The sequence below is a fragment of the Cherax quadricarinatus genome, chromosome 33, assembly GCF_038502225.1.
Source record: "Cherax quadricarinatus isolate ZL_2023a chromosome 33, ASM3850222v1, whole genome shotgun sequence".
In the NCBI taxonomy this organism is placed as follows: domain Eukaryota; kingdom Metazoa; phylum Arthropoda; class Malacostraca; order Decapoda; family Parastacidae; genus Cherax; species Cherax quadricarinatus.
In genome coordinates, this window is record NC_091324.1 from 30,685,828 (window position 1) to 30,705,604 (window position 19,777).

At 40.9% G+C, this 19,777-nt stretch overlaps 1 long non-coding RNA gene across 1 annotated transcript in view; it reads left to right on the forward strand.

Annotated features, from left to right (window-relative positions):
* Positions 1-6,687: 6,687 nt before the first annotated feature.
* Positions 6,688-19,777, forward strand: part of LOC138853562 (uncharacterized) — a 41,245-nt gene continuing 28,155 nt past the window's right edge. The window contains exons 1-2 of the long non-coding RNA XR_011392734.1: positions 6,688-6,735; positions 9,195-9,267. This is a non-coding gene — a long non-coding RNA (uncharacterized lncRNA). The remainder of the gene's footprint in view (positions 6,736-9,194; positions 9,268-19,777) is intronic.

A 19,777-nucleotide genomic window follows, 5' to 3' on the forward strand; every position in this document is an offset into this window, starting at 1 on the left:
CCGCTATGGACCGGCCATTAATTAGTCAACTTCCTTCAATGATTCAAGATTACAAGAGTCAATTATCCAGGTTGAATCTGGGTTATAAAGATTAATTATCCAGGGTGATTCAAGGTTACAGAAGTCAGTTATCCAGATTCAATGTTACAATGGTCAATTAATCAGGCTGATTTTTTTTTTTATTGAAAACTCAGGTACAAAATAGTTATGGGTGCATAAAATATGTCAACGAGATACCAGGCACTAACTAGATTATTTTATAAATAAATAATAAAGTCAAAACACAGGAAAATATAAACACTATACAAATAAACAATGTGACAAAAACAAGCACACAGAATTACACACATACACAAGCAATCACGTATTATACAACGGGATACTTCATCTGGCATATTACTAGGCGTGGCTTCCGCCTGCCAACACACAACGTATCCAAGACTTAATCTAAGAACTCAGGTGCCTTAAAGAGCACAACAATACGTTAATTTGGGCGACTACCACGGGGTTATTATCATGGACTAAGAATAGGCATTACAGTTCAAAGGTGGATCAGGATGACGCTACCATTCACAACAATGAAAATATCTAATATAACAAAACGAAAATACACTGATATTTGACATCTCAATAAAACACAAATGCCAGCAGCTATAAGTGAACTTATACACTGACGAGATGCACACATTGAAAAATACTGCCTCCACATATAGTTCAAGCTCCTTCACAGCTTACAGGAAAACGAAAACTTGCATAGATACATATATTATTGAAAAGCACACGGACACGGCATAAAGTATAAACGGAAATAAGAAAAACGTTTCAACTGTGCTAGGAAGCACACCATATACAAAAAGTACACCAATGACTTGTAATTGAGGCATAAATGACGAGAAACATTCCTAAAAGTTGTATATACAAAGCACGTAAGATATATCGTCATCACCGTTACATAGGAGACGCACATAAACTCGGAGAACACAAAACATTCACGCACTTGACAAACACAATTAGACACAGCTGACCAGCCCGTTAGATTACCCACTGAACACTCACAACTATCTCAAATCTCGTAACTCCAAGGCTTTATATTCAGGCGGGAAGTCTCTCTCCCATCTCCCCTCATATACCAACCTATTTCGACATTTTGTCCTATAAATCGTCCCCGCTAAAACCCTAATTCTACTGCTACCATCAACGTGCCTCATAGCCCATGACACGAAAATATAATCGGCCACAACACACGACATCGCACGTTGTACACGCAAGTCAACCCCACCTACATCAAAACTCAACGCCCGGAGTACCGACAAACCTCCCCCCCCCCTACCAAACGCAAAACCCTACTGAACCACTCTCGTACCATACCTAAAGTCTCACAGAAATGCACAACATGAAAAGCAGATTCCTCCATCCCGCACGCCGGACAACCCCAGTCTTCCTCCAAAAGCCTATTATACAACACCACCCCAGACGGCAAGATTCCATGTAAAAATTTAAAAACCACTTCCTGTACTTGAGCAGGCAGACGCAACTGTTGAACTCGCCTCCATATATCACCCCACGCATACATGGGATACATTCCTTCAACTCGCACCACGACTACCTCCCTACCCGCCCTTTCTAAGGTACATGATTTTACACAGCGCACGTCCTTTATGTTCAATAATACGCGAAGCATCGCGTCGCACCAAATTAAATTCCTCCCTCTCCACCACCTGCGCAGGTCGTGATACAATTCACTTAACCCACCATGCATCCCACCCAGTCGGAGAAAACGACGCTTCACGTAACATGCCATGACACGAGCCTCTAGGCTAGAGGAATGAGACCCAACCCTCCCTGATGCAGTGGTGTCTCCACCACCGCTCTTGTGAGCCAATCGCATCCTGAACCCCACAAAAATCGATAAACTCTATGCAAAAGACGTTTGACGTCCCCCTGCAACAGAGGATACAGTGCAGCAACGTGCCATACTTTGCTATAAAGCAGGACATTAATGACCACCGCCCTCTGATGCAGGGTTAAATGTCGCGGCCGTAGACTATTTAAGCGCCCCAAGACACTATGTACAACCCTCCCCGAATTGCACGCCCTCATCTGATCGACCTCCCGCATATAATGAATACCACATAGTGATACGATCAACCACAGTCCACCCCTCTGCATCCACCCCATCCCCCACCCACTCCCCCAACTCCATAATTTTCGATTTTTCTCTATTAACACACATCCCCGTAGCCTTGCCAAATATGTCAACAAGTCTCCCAACAAAACCCAATTGCTCCCGTGAACGTAATAACACAGTAGTATCATCAACATAACCCACAAGGGTCGGTCGACCACTAATCGGACTCCAGGATGTCTCAATTCCCCGCCCACAAACAGCCCAGTAAAATGGGTCCTGCATACATGCAAAAAACATTTGAGACATGGGGCATCCCTGACGGAATGCCCCTGCTCAAGTGTACAAAAACACCTAACTTGCCATTAATTTGTACTTTAAAACCCGCTCCATTGTACAACGAACGGGCCCACATGATGACCTCATTTCCAAAACCCTGCCATCTCATAAATTTCCACAGAACCTCTCTTTCCACACTATCAAAAGCGGCTCGCCAGTCTAAAGCCAAAACACCACCCCCACCCCTCACCCCGCATTCCTCAACAAACTCCCTGATATTCCCATGACCATCATACATTGACCTACCTGGCACACCAAACTGACTCTTATGGATTACCTTATCAAACACTTTCTTAATTCTATTCATCAATATTTTCGCATATAGTTTATAGTCACTACACATCAACGATATGGGACGGTAGTCCTTAATCGCTAACGGCACATCACATTTCCTAAGACCAACACTGCCGTACGCTGAGACAGACCTAACACCCCTCCCCCCTCCTTCATTGCATTGAGTAAACGAACCATAAAAGTCCGTATTACCTCCCAATGTTTGATATAAAATTCACAAGGGATGCCATCAATGCCTGGAGCCTTCCCCTTACGCATTCCTTGTAGTGCCTCCCGCACCTCTGCTTCAGATATAGGCCCACCCATGAGAAGGCGATCATAATCATTTAACTCGCATCGTACTCCTCTCCCCAAATCCTGTATCGCATGCTCACTCACGTCTTTACTTTGCATCTGGATCTTACTCCAAGTATCGACATAAAAACTTATCCCCTCAGTTGTTGTTAAGACCTGTCCCTCACTATACCTGTCAACTTCATCCTGCACCACTAAACTCACAATTTCAGTCGCTTTTCGACTTTGTGTCTGACTTTGTAAGACACAAGCAGATGGCTTGTCACCCCACAAAGCCTCCTCCACCCCACTCGAAATGCGCGCCCCATCGAAAATCTTATTTTTCAATACTTGGATTTGTTCTTTAATAGCATCGATCTCATCCACTGGGTAAACCCCAGGTGCCTCTCCCTGTGCATAACATTGTCGTAGATGACCCTCCAGGTACCTCTGAAAACCATACTCCAAGTGAGTGGCCTCCTTACACCGATTCACATAAAAATCCTTAATTCGAGGCTTCACAACCTCATCCCACCGTCGTACTAAATCCCACCCCTCCCAGGAGTCTACTCCCATAGACGCCCAGAAGTCCTCGAATAGTTCCCTATCATCCGCACTTTGTAGCATCCGCGTATTCAGTTTCCAGTATCCCTTAAAACGATGTGGGAGACCTCCCCAGTCGAGCTCCACAAAAACTCCCCAGTGGTCGGAGAAAAAGACGTTCAATACACGCACATTGATTATGACCACCCGCCGAGACACATACACCCTATCTAAACATGCCGCATAGCCCCTACGCACAAAAGTATGCTCAATCCCAAAGTCACGTCCTCCACGTACATCAACCAACCCCAAACCAGACAACAAGTCACCCAAAACAAGTGAACAGAACCCCGCCCCCCTCGGTTCAACATCTTTACGGCGCACCACACAGTTCCAGTCACCACCTACCACTGTAATTTCTGGCAGGGACCTCAAATAATATACCAAGACATCTCTAACAAAAGTATTTTTAATATTAACATCATGTTCAGCCGGCCCATATACCCCTACAAAACCAACCCTTCTACTACCTCAATCCCCCACGACTCGCACCACGCGACCCTCCCCCCCTTCCTCCCAATGTCTCAGCACAAACGGGCTGGCCGCTTTTATCAACACAGCTACTCCACCTTTCAGACGTCTGGAGTGAGTCACATAAATGTCATAACCATCCATCTCAAACAAACTTCCTACACTATGGTTATGCTCTTGCAAAAAACACACATCCACTGCAAAACGATTCAACCACTCACACACCTGCACACACTTTCTGACAGATTTCAAACCATTAACATTAATAGTTACACACCTAACTGTGTTAAAGGTGGCTTTCCTCTAGGGGCTACCACTCCCTTTTTCTCTTTGCGCCGGCAAGCACCCAAGGCACTTCCCGCACCTTTGGCAATCCCCGTGATATTACCTGCTGTCCTGGACTCGCGCGACCTCCCCCCACCCGTGATTTCCGACCACGTCTTCTTCCCTGAACGTTGTCCAGGGGTCAAGACATCATCGGAGTCGGACGGGATAGCCGCACGCTTCCTAGAAACAGCATCTTCAGACATGTCAGTACTTGGAGTGTTCTCCTTGTGAATTTCTGCCTCAACAGTATGAAACCTCGAACTCTCCAAATCTCTCACTTTAGCTATCTGATCAGCATCATCTGCACGTAATTTCCCCCCATCAGAACACGGCACAGAAGCAGACTCATGTGATGCTAATAGGTCACTTAACGCAGATACAATGTCGGCTTCCATCTCACCTGCCTCTCTTGCTAGAGGGATTTCACTGTTTACATGTTCCACCTCGTCAAGGGAGGCAGTCCCAGGTAGAGTCACACAAGATGACTCTAGTAGCATGGCCCTATCAACCTCAGCACTCCATGATGTCATACACGGCGAGGTCTTGACAACCTCCTCTTCCAGAGCCTGACGGGGTACCTCACCGTCAGGTCGACGACCACGCCCCGATGGCGGCTGGCGCTGGACACACTGAGCCGCTATGTGATCCAGAGCGCCGCAGAGGCGGCAAGTTCTTCTCTGTCCAGGGTACGTAACGTACACCCGTGAACGAAACTCCTCCAGTTGTACGTACGAAGGAATCGGCTGACGCAGGGACATTTTCAACGTAAATGACCCCTCCTGAAGGCCAGTATAGTGGCCGTCAGACCACCTACCCATGGTGACCAGGTGGATCTTCCCATAACGTTCAAAAACGTCACGTATATCAACTTCATTGGCCTCAAAAGGCACGTTTCTCACACGTACCCACGTATAGTATCGTGAAACGTCATGCAACTGGACAGAAACTGCTGGGGTGACTTGCTTACTTATATCCTGGTACTGGGTCACAATCTTCTCGTACATCTGAGTGTCACAAAACTTGACGAAGATCCGTGTAGTTCCATTCAAGGCGACGCCACACAAGGATTCACGTTGAATGCCATATGTATCACGAATGATTGCTGGCAGTAACACATTTACTGATTCGCCGGTGATAGAGCCCTGCGTTAGTTGAATACAAACAGTATTAACACGGCGGCGAAACGCAGTCGCCATTGTTGTTGATGTTGTAAACACTCCTCCACCAGGTGTCGGGACTGAGGAGCAACAGCTGACAACCGCTCAGCACAACGTCTGAGCAGAGAATGAATCAGGCTGATTCGAGGATACAAGAGTGAATTATCCAAGGTGATTTAGAGAAACAAGTCAGCAATCCAGGGTAATTCATGATACTGCACTGCACAGGACAATAACCTTAGTTGTAAAAATAACTAAAAGAAAATATTTTTCCCCTAGATGGGCATTTTTATTGAAAAAGACCAAAAAGGCACAATACAGTCACTGGAATAATACACAAATTACCCGCACATACAGCGTTTCGGTCCGACCTGGATAATTTACAAGTCACTGACACACGAGAGCGAAGGGAGCCAGTATATATAGGCGAGGGGGACAGAGACGGGGCAAAAAGAGGAAGAAAAAAGGAAGTGGAGTAGTGGTAGAGGTAATGCTGGTAGTGGAAGTAGTAGTAGTAGAAGTACTACCACTATTACTTCTACTACTACTTCCACTACCAGCATTACCTCTACCACTACTTCTCCACTTCCTCTCTTTGTCTCGTCCCTGTCCGCCTAGCCTATATATACTGGCTCCCCTCACTCTAGTGTGTTAAAAAGAAGACTGGTTATAAATGACCATAATTTTTAAAGGGGTGGACCGGTAAGCAAGCGGAAGGCCTCGGTCAGATGACCAAAAGCTCCAAAGGCGGGTCATCATCTGACTAAGACCCGCGTCAGGAAACATTTGTCCTGTTTCCTGACGAACCTTACCTAACCTCTAGTGTGTCAGTTTGACTTGTAAATGATCCAGGTCGGACCGAAATATCGTCATATGCTTCTATGTGCGCGGGTTATTTGTGTATTATTGCGTACATTCAAACAATTTGTTTTAAAATAATATGTGAAATTATTATATTTTCAGTTCAGTGTAATATGGTCAAGAAGAGTATGTTTTCCTGGGGAAATTGTGAGTGACACAAAATAGCAGTTCGTCATTGAGCGTCAAAGAAATACTATTATTTTAAAAAGTTTGTGAATGCAGCAGTCAGTCGACGCCATGTTTGTGTGGGGTTGACAAGGTGGGAGAAGGTGCTGAGTTTTTTCAGTAAGTTCACGCCTGTTGTGATGTACACATAGATTTATTAATGATAAATTGTTTACTAAAGTGGTGTTGGGCACGGTTCCTTAGCCCCTGTTCACCTAGCATTAAGTAGGTACCTGGGTGTTAGTCGACTGTTGTGGGGAGCATCCTGGGGGACAATTTAAGAACCCAATTGGAAATGAGACAGACAGTTCCCGATGACGCACTGATTTTAATGGGTTATGCTGGGTGGCTAACCCTCCGGGTTAAAAAGTTGGTGTGAGGGGCTCTTTCTCCGGGGAATTTGATCTGAATTGAGCCTGAATGCCCCCCCCCCCACACACGCAGGTACTGTATAATTTCTATGGGTTTGGCGCTCCCCATAATAATTATAATAATCCTGGTTTAAAATCCCAATAAAATCTTATTTGTGTTAATGGCAAATCGAGGCGTGAATAAAAATCGGACATCTGACGTGCGATCCATGGTTTCGCAGCGTCGTGTTTACTTATTTTAATGTTTCTTCATATTGCATTATTATTTTGGCTTGCAGGCCACCAAAAACCCGCACTTAGGAGACGAACCTTTTGATGTTTCGATCCCTCCTAGACCATTGTGAGAAATGGGTCATGATGGACCGAAACGTCTTCGTATGGTACATCACTAGGTGCCTGTTTTTGGTAAATTGTTCCAGCTACGATATTATTACTTATTATTATTATTATTATTATTATTATGTTCTTGGGGGGGGGGCTTGCAAGTATTGGTGTGTATTTTTCTTTACACTTGAATTTACGGACAAGGAGTTGTTATCCTACTTCGGCTCATTTCAAAGCCCAGAGATACGACCCACAACAGTCGACAAACACCCAGGTACCTACTTACTGCTACGTGAACAAGGGCAACAGATGTAAGGAAACGTTCCTAACGTTTCCATCTGTTCCCGTGGGGGGGGGGAACCACATATCCGCAGCATATGGTTGCTTACGTTCTTTTTTTTTATTGACAAAAGCGCTAAATCATCACCGGTCAAGCACTCGGTAAATCTTTCCTTCACGGGGGTGCCTTGATGCTAGTGAAGGTACCTTGATACAAGGAAATAGACCAACCCTTTCCTTGGATCGAACCTGAATGTCTCCCATTCATCCAGGCGCTTTGTGACTCCGATGGGTTTGATGCTCCCCTATGAACCCCTGAAAGAAAGTTCCTCGATGCTGGGGGCTCTTGATCCAAGGAATTGGCCATGATTGCTGCCCATTCTCCGGGCGATGTATGACCCCAACGGGTTTAGCACTTCCCATAAATATAATAATAATAATAATTTAGTGATCATTTATAAGCCAAGTACGCACTAGTGTATATCGTATAAGTAATTATCCATCCACCTCTCTACTGGGGTTTGACTTTATGTAAGATATATGAAAATGCGATATATTATGATGACTTAATCTAGAATATTCCTACTAAACATTGCATATTTTCTCCACTCAGTCTTCCAATGAAGGGTTCTTGATCCAAGAAATTGGAGCCACCCACCCTTTCCTTGGGTCGAATCTGATGACTCCCCTTTCCTCCAAGCGCTGTATAACCCCCTACGATTTTAGCTATTCCCCGTGAATGTAGTATTATTAAATAACAAAAAGGCACAATAATGATGCACATTATCAAACAGCACTAGACTCGTATGGGTTTAGTGCTGTGCGATAATGTCCACTTAATTTTGTCACTAATATTATTACTATATTCATGGAGAAGCACCAAACCATTAGAGGTCATACAACACCTGGGGAATGAGAGGTAATTAGGTTTGATCCAATGAACGGAATGGTAGCGCCAAATCCTTTAATCAAGAGGCCTTCGGCATTAAGTGATGAATATACCTAATGGGATGTTTCTGTTGACTCCTAGTATTTACGCTTCTCTGCAGAATGCCCCCGTTTTCATCTTTCACAGTTCTTGGACAACCTGTAGATAATTAGATTTTACTTATTATCTTGCCGATTACTATAGCCAGCAGCACGATAAGCAGTAACAATCGTAGAGGCTTAGAAATATAGGAGAAATCTCACATATGTGAACTGTATGTTTAAGAAGTTGTCAACGCTGCTTCACATCCAGTATCAGCTACGCAGTAACACTTGATGTCACATGCATCAACTTAATAGAAGCTGAGTGTTTCAGTTATTTTATGATATTAGCCAAGTTTACTCTGCATTATTCACTGTAGTTAGTAGAATGGGTTAAGACGTGAAGGAGAGGACCCCAAATATAAATTAGGTTAACTACGGTTAAGTGAGAAATTTTCCACTTTTAACTATTTACTTCATGCGTAAAGACTTGATTCATATTTGTTATGTAGTTTTGCTTCCTTTATTTTTATTGTGGGTTGAAATTACTGTATGATTAACAATCATGTTAGTGTTGAATTTTATATATATGATAATTCTTCATTTATTTGTCATTTTTTAATTTTACACCTACAGGTACTGTACAAGTATGAGCATCCTTATTCAGTCCAGCCAGCTTATAGAGCAACAAGGACAAACCATCGTCAAAGTAAGAAAAGTTTTATTTGTACTTTATTAATTGCCCATTGGTATATTATATTTATTAGCATGCATCACAATACATTTGGGTCTTCCTTGAAAGTTAACTATTATTTGAGTGCTGACCAATTTATAAAGACTTGGTGCAACTCATCAGAAAAGCAAATATTAGTTTGGATTATTAAACATATTAACATTTAAAGCCAGAGAGACTCGAATGAATAACTTACAAAACAAAAATGTGTTTTGGTATTGTCATATAACCTTAAACAGCAAGAAGAAAAAATCAGGGCTAGCTGCTAGAGTAGAATTTTGCCTTGATGTTAGTGGACGGAGGATCGAGCCTCAATCATTCGTTCAGCTGAATGACCCACACGAGTTTAGCGTTTTACAAAAGACTGTAATAGAAATAATATTAGTGAGACAAAAAAAAAATAAGTTGCATGCTAGGAATGCATTCATATCTCTGTAGGAAATTCTCAGATTGCACTCAGCCGTTTCCTCGCCTCTGGTGAAGCTTTTCTTTTGTCTTCTTTGTCCTTCGTGTGTGTTCCATTTCCTCTTCATAATGAGCTGCCCTTTGTTCAATCTGTTTTTAATTCTATTACCTCCCCCCAAAAATAGCTGTCCCTCTTGGATGTACAGTGTAGTATGAGACTCATGTTGTGTCCAAATGCAACTGCTGCTGGAGATGCGGTGGTACATGATACTGATGCTGCTGCTCGTGCCGCTTATACTTCGTTGTCTGGGGATCCTGTTGCCGTGGCTTCATCCTCTCGGATATCATTGACAGTAGGCTTCACTCAGAAAGGTTGAAGCAGATACTTGAGGCAAAAGCTCCTCTGTACAGCTGTCGTGTTTGTTAATTAAGTTTTTATCACTCAGTTTATTATAATTTACATTGACTTAATACTCTCAGCTATATATATATATATATATATATATATATATATATATATATATATATATATATATATATATATATATATATATATATATATATATATATATATATAATTGCGTGTGTGTGTGTGTGTGTCGTGCGGAATAGGTAGAAGTTGCGATTTGGGCTTAAATAGCAAAGCTCCTCTTGCCGAATAAGGCAAGCGAAAATTTGTGTATACAATAACTTCGCAAAAATCATTCTGAACCTAACGAAAAAAAATGTATTTCATTGTGTTTGTTTATCATTAAATTATTATAAACTTATCTAAAATATATTTAGTTGGATTAGGCTAAATTAAATTGCGCTGTTATAATAAGGTTAGGTAAGTTTTCTAAGATACTTTTGGTACAAAATTATTAATTTTTACATTAACACAAATGAAAAAATATATATCTTTAAACGTATAAGATAAAATTTTAGAAAGTACTTAATTTTAAATGAGTTCTTGCTAATTGACCAGTTTTACCTATTCGGCATATATATATATATATATATATATATATATATATATATATATATATATATATATATATATATATATGTCGTGCCGAATATGTAAAACTGGTCAATTAGCAAGAACTCATTTAAAATTAAGTCCTTTTCGAAATTTTCTCTTATACGTTTAAAGATATATTTTTTTCATTAACGTTGATGTAAAAAATTTTAATTTTGCACCAAAAGAATCTTAGAAAACTTACCTAACCTTATTATAACAAGAACAATTTATTTTAGCCTAACCCAACTAAATATATTTTAGATTTGTTTACAATAATTTAATACTAAACAAACACAGTGAAATATATTTTTCTTGTTAGGTTCAGAATGATTTTGGCGAAATTATTGCATGCACAAATTTTCACTTGTCCTATATGGCAAGATGAGCGTTGCTATTTAAGCCAAGATGGCAAGTTCTGCCTATTCGGCACGACATATATATATATATATATATATTTATATATATATATATATATATATATATATATATATATATATATATATATATATATATATATATATATATATGTGTGTATATATTTATATGCATATATTTATATATATATATATATATATATATATATATATGTGTATATATTTATATGTCGTGCCGAATATGTAAAACTGGTCAATTAGCAAGAACTCATTTAAAATTAAGTCCTTTCTAAAATTTTCTCTTGTTAGTTTAAGGATATATTTTTTTCATTAATGTTAATGTAAAAATTAATAATTTTGCACCAAAAGAATCTTAGAAAACTTACCTAACCTTATTATAACAAGAACAATTTATTTTAGCCTAACCCAACTAAATATATTTTAGATTTGTTTACAATAATTTAATACTAAACAAACACAGTGAAATATATTTTTTTCGTAAGGTTCAGAATGATTTTGGCGAAATTATTGCATACACAAATTTTCACTTGTCCTATATGGCAAGATGAACGTTGCTATTTAAGCCAAGATCGCAAGTTCTGCCTATTCGGCACGACATATATATATATATGTATATATATATGTATATATATATATGTATATATATATATTACGTATATATATGTATATATATATATATATGTATATATATATATATATGTATATATATATACTTATATATGGGAACAAATATATGGCATATACTTCTGGATGAAAAAATATATATGTATATATATATATATATATATATATATATATATATATATATATATATATATATATATATATATATATTATGTATTTTGTCTTTTAATAAAATATACATAAAATATAGGGGGTGGTAGGAGAAAATTCTCAAACAGCTTCAGGGAGAACCTTGAGTTTTCTCTGAAGCAAGTTTATTCTTTTCTCTGAGGATGAGGGTCCCTATAACAGTTCTAGAGGTGGTACCTCCCTATATTTATATATATATATATATTTATATATATATATATATATATATATATATATATATATATATATATTATATATATATATATATATATATATATATATATATATATATATATTATATATATATATATATATATATATATATATATATATATATATATATATATATATATATATATAATGTGTGTGTGCGTGTAGGGCACTGTTATGGTGTAAATTGTGTAACTATTATGTAGACCATTTAGGTGCATGAAGATTTGCAAGATTAGGGTCACCAAAAGTATAATTCAGAAGGCCAAGGAGGAGTTGTTGAGGTAGTTTGGATACTTAGAGACGATGGAGCAAAATATGGTGACTAGGAGGATATATGACTGGGGTGGAGGAGGAGGGGTAGGGGTCGTCCCAGGAATGTTAGGAGGGAGGGGTTAGAGGAGGTTTTTAAGTGTTAGAGGCTTGAACAGTGAACATCCAACAGTCTTGTGTTGAGCGCGTTAGATTTGAGTGGAGAAAAGTGTTTCTTGTAACTTGATGTACTGGTGGATTGTGAAGGGGAATCAGGGAGAGGAGGAGGAGGTGAGGATGTTGCAATTCGCTGGGCCATCTGAGCTATCACCATGTTTCTCTCAAGACAGTCAATGAATGAATGATGATGTTTGTTTTTTAGTGGGGGAGGGGCCACCCTACCTCTGTGGAAGACGATAGTGTATTAAAATTTTGTTATAAACATTATATCGTGTCATCAGTTATGATGGTTTTAACATCTACTGAATATTTTAAAGTAACAAAGAACTAGAAAATTTAATTAATACATCTAAATGTGAGACATTTTGAAGAAGAGTCTCTATGGAATGCGCTACTAATATATACTCCTTGTAAAGCTTCAGTTATTGACGCAATCTCGCACACATATGACGGGCCTCAAAATTTCACATTTGATGGTAAATGTGAAGATATTGCTGCAGTTTACAGTGCTACAATATTGTAAACATCTCATAGTTACTACTTTTAACTTCAGTGTCTGGAATCTCAAAAGAATAGGATAATGATCTTAAATGCGCAAATGACAACCAGAACTATTAACCAAATGAACATAGCCTAATTTGCCAGACAACATATGGTAATGTTATAACCTACATAACCCTTGCAAGTAGGTTGCACTGATTCTGGTGACGGGCTCTTAATGCAAGGTTTTGGAGCTACCCCCTTTGATCAAAAGTAATTACCCCTCTCCCCAGGGACTGAATGGCCCTTACGGGTTTTGTGCGTCCTGATAAATATAACCATAATAACTTGGTCTGATAATGGTAGGCTGCGATGTGTATTGGCAAAGCACCCTTCTAGGTTGGTGCCTTGATACTGTTTGAAGGTTATTGATCCAAGGAACTAGAGCTTTTCACCCCTCCACTCCTATTCTCCTGTCAGACGTGATTGCTCTCTCTTCCCCAGTTGCAACATGATCTTTAGGGATTAAGTGCTTTCCTGAGAGAAATAATAATAATCCGTGTAAGGTAAGGCTTTGATCAGTGTATTTTCACTCTCTCTCTCTCTCTCTCTCTCTCTCTCTCTCTCTCTCTCTCTCTCTCTCTCTCTCTCTCTCTCTCTCTCTCTCTCTCTCTCTCTCTCTCTCTCTCTCTCTCTCTCTCTCTCTCTCTCTCTCTCTCTCTCTCTCTCTCTCTCTCTCTCTCTCTCTCTCTCTCTCTCTCTCTCTCTCTCTCTCTCTCTCTCTCTCTCTCTCTCTCTCTCTCTCTCTCTCTCTCTCTACTCAATACTAATAACAATCAGTGCTGTGCTAAATTAACACGGCCACAATAATATTGGTACACATTGGCAGAAGCTTGTTCACGGTTCCAATAATAAAGCTAATTAGCAGACCACTGCGTGATAATCAGTGCTGATGACAGTGGAAGTAGTTCCTGCCAGCTGTTGATGCAGGTGGTGGTATTACTACTCGTGTAGTAGTTCTGGACATTATATGGAGTTAAATATTCAGTCTAATGTTCGTAGATATTAGTGCTTCGCCCTTAAGTTTGGTGACTTGATGTTGGTAAAGCGCTCTTGTTCCAAGGTATTGGCCCCTCAAGGAAGGTTCCTTGATGTTGGTGAGGGGCTCTTGATTTAGGGAATTGGATTTGTGCTCCAGTTCCCCGAATTAAGCCTGAATGCCTTCCACATTCCCCCCCCCCCCAGGCGCTGTATAATCCTCTGGGTTTAGCGCTTCCCCCTTGATTATAATAATAATCCAAGGTATTGGACCTATCCTTTTCCGTAGATCGAACCCCATTATCTCTCATTTCCCCATGAGCTATATAATTCCTACGGGTTTGCAGCAGTATTTACAGAGGCGCTCGAGGTGCTTGGGAGAAAATTTAATTAGTGGGAAGTGCTAAACCAGTAGGGATCATACTGTGCCTGGGTAAAATGAGGGTAGGAGGGGTGTTGAGGAATATGGGAGAGAGGGTGAAATGGGGGGGGTACGACACCGTTGTAACTGGATTGGTAATTGCTGCAAGGGAGTGGCGTGGTGCTTGTACAGGGCTCTTGAGCTAAGGAATTTTAGCTGCTTTCGCTATCCTCGGATCAGACATGATTATCTCTTATTCTACTAATGTTGTATGACCCCTACTCACTGGCTTATCGCTTCACCATGCTTATAAATGATGCGATATTAACTTTGTGGCTGCCTGAGGTTTTTTTAACGACATTTGCGAAGTGTTATAGCTCGCGGGATTTATCTATATCCATCTTGTTTTTTGTATTCACAAAAATGCGATAAACCCGTATGGTCTGCGTTGTTTGCTGCTCGTATTCATTATTTTTGTATTTCCAAAAATTTACTTGACCTTGGCCTTGGTAACTGACACAAAGTTGGTAGCTTTGACCTTGGTGTGACCTGAGAAACTGGGAAGTTGGTCTTAAGTTTCAACCAAACTTCGTTTAATTTTGTTTCGGCTGTGAAGCGCCACCATAGCTTAAACTGTATTAATTAAGTTCTCCCTCCAGGTGTCAGGGAGCTTATATTGCCCTCATCTTGCATGAAAATTTTCCTCTAAACAGTAAAGGTGAAGGTAAGTATAGAATAACGATATTATTATCTGTGGGAACCGCTTAATCGGTAGGCAAACAGGTTCGATCCGGGGAAGGATGGTTTCCATTCCTTACATCACGTAACCCCCCCCCCCTCCCCTTCCCCACTCACAGACATCAGGGCGCCTCCCTTGAAGGGTTCATTAACGATAAGGACTGCACAAACTACGTGAAACTTCTCTCTGTATGTCACACAGTATATGTATGTGGTGGTATTGGTACGCCTGCACAAACTATGTGAAACTGTCTTGTTCTCTCATCTTGCAGGCACCACCTGCGTTTACAGATTCTATCTGACACATGACACTCTTTTGCTGTGAATATCGTCTCTCAAGACAGTTGGGAGCGCCTCACGGCCCTAGGGAAAGTCATGACCCCTCCCCTTCTAACCTAATACCTGCATACCCTTGAAATACTTGGGAGCGCTCTAATTAAAGCTGTCGAAGGGTCTTGATCCAAGGAATTCAAAGTGCCCTTCCCGTGGATCAACTCTGATTACCTGCCATTCGTTGTAGGTGTCTTTGTGCCGGTGGAGGGCAGTTATTTTCCAACCCCTTCCTCGGCTTCAACCTCATTACCTTTTCCCACAGGAGCTGTAGGACCCCTACGGGTTTGTTGCTTTCCCATGAATGTAATCTATTACAGCTTAAATATAAGTCGACGTGAGCACGCACAAATCAACGGCTCGCTCCCAAGACCTTATATCTCTGGCATGAGTAACAATGCGGTACCAAGAAAGTTAGTCCCAGGTGACAACTTATAACCAACCACGAGATTAAACGCTGCCGCAGAATAATACATGGCATTGATTACAGAAAGGAACCTTTGTTTCTTCACGTATGTCACTACCTGCATGAAAATTCCAATACTCGCTTCTTCAGTTTGTCTGTGTATTTCAGAAATGTGTCTTGGAGAATTATATCTCCAAGACACTGATGAGAATGTCTTTGCTTGGTTATAATAAACTAAGATTATACCTTAAACAACAAGATATGCTTGGTTTATTTGGACGGATTTAGCATAATTGATTTGGTAAATCAAAAGACACACAGAATTATTCTTTATTAAAATTACGTTTCGCTTAGTGTGTTTTTTGTCAAGTTATGTAGAAAACTCGGCATTTCTTATAATGCCCAACGGTCAGGTGTTTGGAGACAGGTTGGGTCAGGTAGCAGAAGAGGTGGAGGTAAGATCAGAGTTGCTAAGTGGGCGGTGGAGTGTAGCGAGCGATAGAGTCGAATGGGAGATGGAGTGTACTGGGCGGTGGAATGCAGTGAGTGACTTAGTCACGACAGTAGCAAGATGGTTTTAATAGTGTAAATTTGCTAATGTTCTTAACAGAATATGTTTAAAGCTGTGAATAATCAACAAGTTTCAGTATTTTGGAAATAGAATAACAGCATCATGGTTATCGTTTATACCTTGAGAACGCCTCATCCGATTGGTTTATGGAACTGTTTGCATGTGCAGGTGCTCTCTGTTTTATTATATAATAACCTGGAAAAGACTCTTCTGATCATCCTTTATTCCATGAAACGGTTTTGAAGAAACATATAAGAGCTGCCTCTGGGTTATTCTTGAGGGGGTTACTCTTCTGGAACGTCAAGAAATTTGTCTATCAAGTTGGAAAATAAAATAGACCTTGACAATATTTTAAACCTACGCCATACATTTTTTATGCAATTACCGTTCGACGTTTAGGAGGTATTCATTGTTATAAGAACATAAGAACGAAGGAACACTGCAGAAGGCCTACTGGCCCATGCGAGGCAGGTCCAAGTCTCCTGAAGATTGAGACACTTATGCAGCATATGGGAATCTTTATTCAGGAAACGTTTCGCCACACAGTGGCTTCATCAGTCCAATACAAAGAGGAAGGCGTAAGGAGAGGAGGAGTACGAGGTAATCAGTCCCTCAGCCTGGAGTCGATGTGTTCAGTCCATCAATCTTGTAGAATGTACAGCATAGGGCCGTAGACGTGGCTTATATACTGTAGTGAGGTGACTTGAAGCAGACGGAGGCGGGATCATAGTGGTACCAACCACTAGTCGAAGTAGGTCTTTGTCCAAAGGTTGAACAAGCGTTGAAGAATTCTTTGTAAGAAGATCCCATGATGCTGCAGTGTCTGACAGTTGTGATGAATGGTTTGAAAAACCGACAAGTTGAAGATTGAGACACTTATGCAGCATATGGGAATCTTTATTCAGGAAACGTTTCGCCACACAGTGGCTTCATCAGTCCAATACAAAGAGGAAGGCGTAAGGAGAGGAGGAGTATGAGGTAATCAGTCCCTCAGCCTGGAGTCGATGTGTTCAGTCCATCAATCTTGTAGAATGTACAGCATAGGGCCGTAGACGTGGCTTATATACTGTAGTGAGGTGACTTGAAGCAGACGGAGGCGGGATCATAGTGGTACCATCCACTAGTCGAAGTAGGTCTTTGTCCAAAGGTTGAACAAGCGTTGAAGAATTCTTTGTAAGAAGATCCCATGATGCTGCAGTGTCTGACAGTTGTGATGAATGGTTTGAAAAAACCGACAAGTTGAAGATTGAGACACTTATGCAGCATATGGGAATCTTTATTCAGGAAACGTTTCGCCACACAGTGGCTTCATCAGTCCAATACAAAGAGGAAGGCGTAAGGAGAGGAGGAGTATGAGGTAATCAGTCCCTCAGCCTGGAGTCGATGTGTTCAGTCCATCAATCTTGTAGAATGTACAGCATAGGGCCGTAGACGTGGCTTATATACTGTAGTGAGGTGACTTGAAGCAGACGGAGGCGGGATCATAGTGGTACCATCCACTAGTCGAAGTAGGTCTTTGTCCAAAGGTTGAACAAGCGTTGAAGAATTCTTTGTAAGAAGATCCCATGATGCTGCAGTGTCTGACAGTTGTGATGAATGGTTTGAAAAACCGACAAGTTGAAGATTGAGACACTTATGCAGCATATGGGAATCTTCAACGCTTGTTCAACCTTTGGACAAAGACCTACTTCGACTAGTGGTTGGTACCACTATGATCCCGCCTCCGTCTGCTTCAAGTCACCTCACTACAGTATATAAGCCACGTCTACGGCCCTATGCTGTACATTCTACAAGATTGATGGACTGAACACATCGACTCCAGGCTGAGGGACTGATTACCTCGTACTCCTCCTCTCCTTACGCCTTCCTCTTTGTATTGGACTGATGAAGCCACTGTGTGGCGAAACGTTTCCTGAATAAAGATTCCCATATGCTGCATAAGTGTCTCAATCTTCAACTTGTCGGTTTTTCAAACCATTCATCACAACTGTCAGACACTGCAGCATCATGGGATCTTCTTACAAAGAATTCTTCAACGCTTGTTCAACCTTTGGACAAAGACCTACTTCGACTAGTGGTTGGTACCACTATGATCCCGCCTCCGTCTGCTTCAAGTCACCTCACTACAGTATATAAGCCACGTCTACGGCCCTATGCTGTACATTCTACAAGATTGATGGACTGAACACATCGACTCCAGGCTGAGGGACTGATTACCTCGTACTCCTCCTCTCCTTACGCCTTCCTCTTTGTATTGGACTGATGAAGCCACTGTGTGGCGAAACGTTTCCTGAATAAAGATTCCCATATGCTGCATAAGTGTCTCAATCTTCAACTTGTCGGTTTTTCAAACCATTCATCCAAGTCTCCTACCGGCTTAAGCCAATGCACCCAACCTAGTCAGGTCAGGTCACATTGACTTAAGGGAGGAACACGGCAACCGACCTGGTAGCACAAGCTATCAGGTCCAACTCACACCCACCCACATCCACTCATGTATTTATCCAACCTATTTTTAAAGCTACACAACGTTCTGGCCTCTATAACTGTACTCGGGAGTTTGTTCCACTCATCCACAACTCTATTACCAAACCAGTACTTTCCTATATCCTTCCTGAATCTGAATTTTTCCAACTTAAAACCATTGCTGCGAGTCCTGTCTAGGCTAGATATTTTCAGCACACTGTTTACATCCCCTTTATTTATTCCTGTCTTCCATTTATACACCTCAATCATATCCCCCCTAATTCTACGTCTTTCTAGAGAGTGCAGATTCAGGGCCCTTAGTCTATCCTCATAGGGAAGGTTTCTGATACATGGGATCAACTTTGTCATCCTCCTTTGTACATTTTCCAGAGAATTTATATCCATCCTGTAATACGGTGACCAAAACTGTGCAGCATAATCTAAATGAGGCCTAACCAAGGATGTATAGAGTTGAAGAACAACCTGAGGACTCCTATTATTTATGCTTCTTGATATGAAGCCAAGGATTCTATTAGCTTTATTGCGAACACTTATGCACTGTTGTCTTGGTTTCAGATTACTGCTAACCAGAACTCCTAAATCTTTTTCGCAGTCCGTAATATTAAGATCTACATTATTTAGTTTATATGTGGCATGGTTATTGTCCTGTCCAACATTTAGAACTTTGCATTTGTCTATATTAAACTGCATCTGCCACTTCTCCGACCACTGCATCAGTCTATTCAAATCTTCCTGGAGTGCTCGAATGTCCTCGTCAGAACGAATTCGACGGCCTATTTTGGTGTCATCGGCAAACTTGCCGATGTCGCTCTTTATG